The sequence below is a fragment of the Ambystoma mexicanum genome, chromosome 8, assembly GCF_040938575.1.
Source record: "Ambystoma mexicanum isolate Mex_15411 chromosome 8, UKY_AmexF1_1, whole genome shotgun sequence".
In the NCBI taxonomy this organism is placed as follows: Eukaryota; Metazoa; Chordata; class Amphibia; order Caudata; family Ambystomatidae; genus Ambystoma; species Ambystoma mexicanum.
Genome location: NC_090929.1, coordinates 1,510,466,673 through 1,510,475,158, shown reverse-complemented (window position 1 = coordinate 1,510,475,158; position 8,486 = coordinate 1,510,466,673).

Here is an 8,486-nt window from a genome sequence, read left to right as displayed (position 1 = left end):
TTTCAGCTGGACTAGTGCCTCCCTATTGGGACGGCCCTGCGGTTCTAGGCGCTTCCATGTTGCCTTTTCGTACGGAATGTAGCCCCTGTGTACCATGAGGGAACAGGGCGTCACACAGGAAGTAGCTGGTCATTTCTTGCGGATGCAGCCCACAATGGTGAAATGTGTTTTGGAGTTCATGGCCTAATGGCTGTATGGGCTTGGTGAATCTGTTGTGCATTAAATTTCTATTCTGATATGGGCCGTGTAGCGTTCTTCTTTGCAAGTGATGTGGCATATTCCTATTTGGGGAGCGATGTATTGTGAGGAGATCTGCATTGGGTTCCAGCTTCGGAGTATAGTTGCGTGGTACTGTGCTGGGCGCGTTTGCCTACGAAGCCCAGTGAGGTCAGGGGTGAGGGCTGCCAATATGACTGTTTGGATGATGTCATGCTCAGGGGCGGGGGGTAGGTTTTGTGTAACAGATGCCGGTCAGCCAGGTGGATTGGTGGAATGATGTGATTATCGGAATTATGCTGCCTGTGTTTGCGTGCGTTTCTTGGTGGGAGACTGAGGTCATGTCCATTGGTATAGCTTCTGTATTCGTGCCATCTGTGCCCTGCAGCTCCCATTGGCCCCTCTTGTGATTCTTTTGTTCGTTGGCATGCATGGGTGACTTGTACATTTCACTGGTTGCATTGTGACTTCGTTGCACCTACGGGGAGTTGTACTATGTGGCCAGGGAGCGGTGTACAGGCACTCAGTGGGGCCGTTTACGGTTGATTCGCGATGCCGTACTTCTCACCATGGCGGAATGGTACTTTCCGCCGTGCTTGATGGCGTTAGGTACATGTCCGCTAGGGTCGGAATTCGCGTACCCTTGCGCCATGGTGCTAATTACGGTTTGGCATGGCGCGCGCGCGCGTACTTGTTGCAGTTAGCATTGGCGTTCACTACGGTGTCGCTAATGGCATCGTACTTTACGGTGACGGGTCATAGTCGCACCGAGCGCTATTCGATGGCGGTATTGCATTTCCGCCATCGTTTTTCGCTTTCCGCCAGGGTCGTAATGAGGGCCTAGGTGTCTATCTAGACTCAAATCTAACAATGACCAGACAAGTAAACGCCATTGTCTCAACAGCAGCCTATCATGCCATACTGCTGACAGCAGGCAGATCCTTTCTATTAAAGGATAACTGCATCACAATTGCCAGAGCCATAACAGTGTCAAGACTTGACTATTGTAATGCTCTGTTCCTGGGCACTTCTTCCAAGAACTTACCTAAACTTCAAACGATACAAAACAGCGCTCTTAGAGCAGCCACTGGAATACCCAAGAATGAGCACATCACGGAGGCCAGAAAACAGGCACATTGGCTCCCAGTAAGAGAAAGAATTGTATTTAAAGCACTTGCCATCACACACAAATGCATGCATCTCACCGCCCCACCCTAGCTCTCCAATAGGATGCAACCCACCAGATCCACCAGGCCTACCAGAACTCCCTACCCAAACTTGCTCACGACCCCTAGAGTCAAGAGAGCCAGAGCAGGTGGGGCTAGCTTCCCATACCTAGCTGCACTACATTGGAATGCCTTACCTCCACCCCTGTGAGCTGAAGTCTCTCACCTAGCATTCCGAAAAGCAATTAAAACCATACTCTTCAACTAAACCTAACCCATACCCTACCATCACCTGGAACGCATCAACCTGTTCTAAATATAGCTCATTTCTAATGACAGTTTACTCTTTATGTACCCGCTATCGGATTATCAGCAACCTGCCTCCATTACATGTATGTAACCTTATGTACCCGTTATTGGATTATCTGTAACCTGCCTCCATTACATGTATGTAACCTTTATGAAACTAAGTATGCCACAAGTAACAGTGCCATGATGCCTTTGGGCTGTATGTGCGCTATACAAATGTAAAAATAAAATAAATAAATAAAATGTGGGAACGTGTATTATCACTATAGAACATATTCCTTCACAACCTTTAGGCAGCTTCATATAAGCTTTGGTTCCACAAGCAGAATAGTGGTCCCTTATCACGGCAATTCCTCCTGTCATTCCTGGCACATCAATTATTTGCTGGCATGCTTTATTTTCTCCAATTTTGGTCAGACCCCTGTTTCTGAAACAGAGTGTTGCATTCTTCATGGGCAGTATGGATACATGTCCTACTTCATCTTCAAACCATTTTAGTAACTTTGCATATTTGGCCCAGTCCTTAAGAAATGTGTCATTCACTATTTGCACTACCCTCACTGGTACTGTCATCAATAAGTGTGCACTGCATGCCAACATTGCTGCTTCCCATCCCGTACTAGTGGATACTTGTCCATATACCAATAGCTCAGGTCTCTCCCAGCACCCTGGCAATCCTGGTGCTTCCCATGTATATGCATAATTCAGTCTTTTTTGTTCAACAATCCTTATCTCACCTTATCTCTCCTCCAGGCAGAGCCACATTTTGGGCCAGGGATTAACAGACCAGGTGAGGGTGCAATGTGTATGCCAGAGGACTGGGTCCCCCTTCTGGCAATAACAGGCAAGCTACACTGAAGAGTGGGAACAGCAATGAATGCACCAAAGTCTCTGTTCAAGTCAGAAATCAGGAACAGAGGCGGAAACATCAACAGCAGGCACACAGGCTAGGCACACCCACATTCATCGGACCCGAGGGCCTGTGGAGTACCTTTGGATGTGGGGGGGGGGGCCCAAGGGAAGATTTTGAGAGGACCAAGCTGAGTGGGTAGGCTGCTGGGGAGGAGAAGAAAGTGTAAGAGAGACAGGAGAGAGACAGGGAGAGAGAGAGGGAAGAAAGAATGGGCAGTTGGGGAGTGATAAGAGAGTAAGTGGGGAGTAAGAAAAATAGCCAGTGGGGAGATAGTGGGAGTGGGCAGGGAAGGGTCAGGCAGAGAGGGTGAGGGCTGAAAGAAGGGGGAAAGAAGAAACACATGAAAGAGAAAGTGAATGAGGAAGAGAGAAAGAGAGAAAGAGACAGAGGGATAGAGAGAGAACCAGAGGGAGATAAAGAAAGAGAGCAAGGAATAGAGGAGATGAGAGAAGTAGGAGAACAAAGTGAGAAAGAGAAAGAGAGAGCGAGACAAGGGAGAGAGAGAGAGAGAGAGAGAGAGAGAAACAAGGAGAGGGAAAGAGAGAAACAGAGAGAGAAAGAGAAAGAGAGTGAGAGAAGGAAAGAGAGCGAGGAGAGAGGAAGAGAGAGGGAAAAAGAGAGAGTAAGAGAGGGAGAGGGAAGAAATAGAGGCAAGGAGAGACAGAGAGACAGGGGAGTAAGAGAGAAAGAGGAGAAATGAGGAGAGGCAAAGAGAGAAACAGAGAGAAAAAGAGAGAGAGAGAGAGAGAGAGAGAAAGAGAAAGAGAAAAAGAGAGGAGAGAGAAAGAGAGAGAAGGAGAGAGGAAGAGAGAGGAAAGGTGAGAGAGAGAGAGGAGGGAAGAAAGAGAAAGAGAAGGAAGGAGGGTGGGAGAGAGAGAAAGAGAGAAGGATGAAAGAGGGAGGAAGAGAAAGAATGAGAGAGAAAGAGAGAGCGAAAGATAGAGAGAAAGTGGGAGAAAGAAATAAGGGAAGAGAGAAAACGAGAGAGAAAGATAGAGAGAGAGAGGGGGAGAGAACGGAGAAAAAGAGAGAGAGAGAAAGAGAAATAGACAGGGAAGGGCAGGGGCTGAGGCAGACCGGGAATTGACTGGTAGGAATGTAGAGCAGGTTGGGATAAATGTGAACAATAGGTGGGAAAAGGGGAGAAGGAGCAGGACAGACAGGGAGAAGGGTAACTGCTAAAGGGCCTTGGCAGCTTCTGTGCCCCACCCACATGTTCAGCACACCACTGCCAGCAACCAGCCCGAGGTCCTCTCTCCACACTCTTATGAGGCTGTTGCTCCCAATCCCCCTTCATGAGTCCGCCCACACCCACCCCTTATGATGAACACAAGGGGAACTGGTTTCTGGGCTGTTCTCAGAGCTGAAAGAGGTTTGGCGACAGGAAGGGAGAGGGAAATCAGAAGGCGTAAAAATAGTGGGCAAACACAGGCAGGGACAGGTTCTCTCTCCACAACTGTCAACCCCCTCCCTCCCCCAACCCACTGTGCGGGTGTAGAGGAAGGAAACTGACAAGGAGTGGTCATGGTGTGGGCTAAACACTTTTATTAAATAAATAAAGAAACCTATCTCTCCCTACTTCTAAGGGGCTTTCCATCATGCTTCAACCTTGGAAAACTTTAGTGAGCTGTCAGAATGTTCTTTAAAATTAAATGTTCTCAGTCCTCCATCAGAAACCAACTAATCTAACTCTAACACTTTAAACATAACTTTTTAACTAAAGTGAAGTTCATGTGTCCTTAACCAGGAGAATGGCTTCCTTCTCCTGGTCCTTCTATAAATGTTATCCACAGTGCTCCTTAAGCACTCTTGCAGAAAACTTGGATTAGGCTCCAAGAAGTAGAACAACTCATAGCCTTATTTGACTTCCATCACAGCACCCTGATGATGGATATCTTCTCCAGAGTTTTCTGTTTCTTTCTTGTATATCTCTCTACTGTTTTCTATATCATAATGAGGGGATTGTTCCCCAAAGCTCTTGGGCTTTCCATTGACGTCTGTTGGGCCACAGGGAAGAGGGAGACAACTCCTGAAGCCCTCTGTTTTAACAGCAGTATTTTGTAAATCACTCTGATGAGGGTGATGGCTTCCGTTCCACTCTACCTGGGCAGAAGCATAGGGTAGACCACTGCAATGAGGGAGATGACTCCCGACACAGTCTGCTTGCTCAGTGGTATTGGGCTGACCACTGCAACTCCTGATGACTCGCGATGCTCTCTGTTTGGGCAGTGGTACTTGACTGACCACTGTGACAAGGGAGATGACTCCCGATGCAATCAGCTTAGGCAGTGGTGTTTAGCTAACCACTGCAACAAGGGGTGCCCGATACACTGTGACTTCTTGGTTTGGCTTCCCAGACTCCTCCCGGTCTTACCACCATTCCTGTTACGTTGTTCTCTGTGGGACACGGCTCGGTTCTTCCCGGGGTCGCAGATTCCTTCATCTGCGATTTTCGACACCTGCGCGACTTTGCAGCAGGCTCCAGCTGGTGGTCTCTGCACGGTTTCCAGACATTATGCCCCACCTTTCTGCAGTCGTGCCACCACCTCGATTGCTTCTTCCTTCTGGCGAGTCAGCTCCCAACCGGCTCTTGTGATGTTGCATCCCGTTCTTTGTGGCCTCCATGTCGGGGAACAGCTTCTGTGCATCTCTGGTCCTCCTGGTTTGAATCGCCCGGGCAAGACTTGCATGCTACTGGCTTCTGCGATTAGAGCTCTCTTGTCCATTCTTGCTTTCAACTTGAAATAAAATTGTTGACTCCACCCTGGCAAAACATCAACACCATCTTAGAAAGTCTCTTTGGCGCTCTTCATACCTCCAGTGAGCCACCTGCCTATAGTAGTTGGCTGACTTTGCATATGGTTATTCCATATGCTTTTCATGTTCTTCTTCATGCCAGTATGTTTTACATTTTTCACAGTCATGGCTTTACAATAACACATGGTTCCATTATCATTGGTGGGAGAAAAGGGGGACCATGAGGCTCCATTTGGTTATGTGACAGGGTTTTACTAAGGCTTTTACCCAGGTTTATGTCCTTAGCCCCAGAAGGGGAGTCCTCCCTATGACATCATCCCACCTATTAGCACCCCTAGGAGGAATATTGGATAGCGGTCTCACCTCCCCATCCTATTTATGAAAGAGCTCCCCTCTGGGGTGAAGTGAAGAGATCTGGTGAATCGGCACACCCCCAGCGCCTGCCCACACCCACTCCCATGATGTAGGACAGGTGGGCAAACACTGGCAGGGACTTACTGTTACTGGGCAGGGGAGGAGGTTCTCAGGAAGAGATGAAAGGGCCAGCCTTGGGCTGTAGATTACTCTGGCTGTAAAGCTGGCAGCAGTTGCCTGGGCTGGGAACAGGTTAGTTTTTCAGGAGGGTTGGCTGGGTTCTGGAGGGAATTGAATCCCTTTGTCTGGGCAGAAGCATGGCTGGAGTCCCACAACTCCCCACACATACCCATTCTTACATTCACGGATACACACAGTGCAGGGGACACAGAGTGGAAGAACATAAGACTAAACATAATGGTAGAAACTCAACAGAGATGCACACAGCAAGGCAGGGTCACACATACACACGCACTAAAGACACAATGGGGCTCATTACAGGTATACCAGCACATTACTGCACCGACCAACTACGGGTTTTCCAGTAAGGTGGCGTAATGACCTCCAGCCAAAAGCTGGAGGTCATTCCGCAATCTTACTGGCAAAGATCGCTGGCATTACAGGTGCCGGTAATACTGTCAGGACTCCATGGAATGGGGATCAACACTGTCTACTACCACTCGTAATCCAGTGGACATTCCACCAGACCGAGAGGCAGTAACGGTAATATAGTTTGCCGGCATTCGGGTGGATTTACCACCAGAATACTGGCAAACTTGTAATGAGCCCCAATGTCTGCTATCCATACAGTACAGGAACACAGGGTAAAAGGCAGGCAATGTTCACTGTGCCAGGAGCCAAACAGCTACAAGGTGATAAAGTAAATGTATCAAACGCAGTGAGCAGGCAATGTTGTAACCAAGTACAATAAGTCGTCAATGCATCAACCAAATACAGATTCTGGCATGAAGGTTCAGACTATAGGGACCAGGCTTCGGTCATGGACAAAATACAAACACAGGAGAACGTGCAAGCACTTGGCAGAACTAAACCACAAGCACAGGAAATGCAGTCAGTTCTTGTCATAAACAGAAATAGAATACAGGGAAACATGCATGTACTGGAAAAATAAACACAAGCACAGGAACTGTAATCAGAGAAAAGGAAATTTACAGTCACATACAGTGCAAGATGAAAAATACATTTGGGAGAAGCACAAAGTCACGCAATTAATTGGTCAAAATGAAAAATACAGAAAGCCCACATTAAGCTCAAGTGACATATTTGTGAAGCACAAGTGAAGGCTGTCAAGGGTCCATACTTGGAGACTGCCATTTCCACCCAACAAAGTTCCCCAGCACTTAGTAGGTCTAAACCTAAATTGTTTGGGGTCTTATGCCCTACAGTCAACAGTTCCAAAGTTATTCTTTTCTGGTAGGTTTACTATGTGATTGGATGATGCCAGTGGTTATTATTAACAGTTCAAAAAGGTAAGTAAAATTCAGTTAAGTACTCACTCAATCCCATACACTAGGATATGCCTAAGAAGGGCTCCATGACCAGGTTTACACCAACCAAAGTTAGGACAGAGCGAGTTAGGGACCAGACTTTATGCCCATGTAACCCTATGGAGGAAAGGGGGGAAAGGAAACAGGTACATCAACTTACGGCCAGAAGCACGGAAACTGCTCTCCTGAACATCCGTGAGGACCTGCTCTTGAACCTCGACTCCAACACTCCGTGTGTTCTCATTCTGCTCGATCTCTCTTCTGCCTTTGACACTGTCAACCATGCCATCCTGCTCAACCGTCTCCGTGATAACCTGGGTATCACTGGTCAGGCTCTGGCGTGGCTGACCTCTTTCCTTTCCAATCGACCCTCCCAGGTCCAACTTGTGTCCTTCCTCTCTGACATCTTTTTCTCCACCTGTGGCGTTCCCCAGGGATCTAATCTCTCTCCCTGGCTGTTCAACCAGTATCTGGCACTCCTTGCCCACCGCATCGCCGCCCTCTGCCCCAACTTTCAGTGCTATGCGGACGATACCCAGCTCATTTTCAGGCTACCCTCGGCCTCCTCCTCTCCCTCCCTCATCTCTGACTGTCTGTCTGCTATCCAGGAATGGTGTGCTGCCAATGACCTCTGCCTTAATGCTAGTAAGACTGAGATCCTACTCATTGGCACACCCACTCCCTCCTTCCCTGCAGCTCTCTGGCCGGCCTCTCTTGGCCCTCTTCCTGCTCCTACCTGCAAGGCAAAAAACCTCGGGGTCATCTTCGACTCCACACTCTCCTTCTCTCCTCATATATCTGACGTCTCTAAGAAGTCACATTACCAGCTGCACCTCCTCAGAGGTATTCTTCCCTTCCTCTCCTTCCCCCAGAAGCTCACTGTCTCCCGAGCCCTGGTTCTCTCGAAGCTGGACTACTGTAACAGCCTCTATCTTAATCTGCCTGCCTCCACTCTCCGCCCTCTGCAACTCATCCAGAACAGAACTGCGAGACTTGTCCTTGGCCTCAAGCCCAGGGACCGTATCTCTCCAGGACTGAAATCTCTACACTGGCTCCCTGTGGCTGCGAGGATTAAGTTCAAAACCCTCTGCATTGTCCACAAGGCCTTCTGGGGCCTGGGGCCTAAATACCTTCAACTCTCTCTTGCTAAATATCTTCCTTCCCGAGCCCTACGCTCATCCGTCTCCAACTCCCTCAGGGTCAGCCGCTTCTCGAAGCAACGAGCTGGGGGTAGATCTCTCTCCGCGGCAGGGGCCTCCCTCT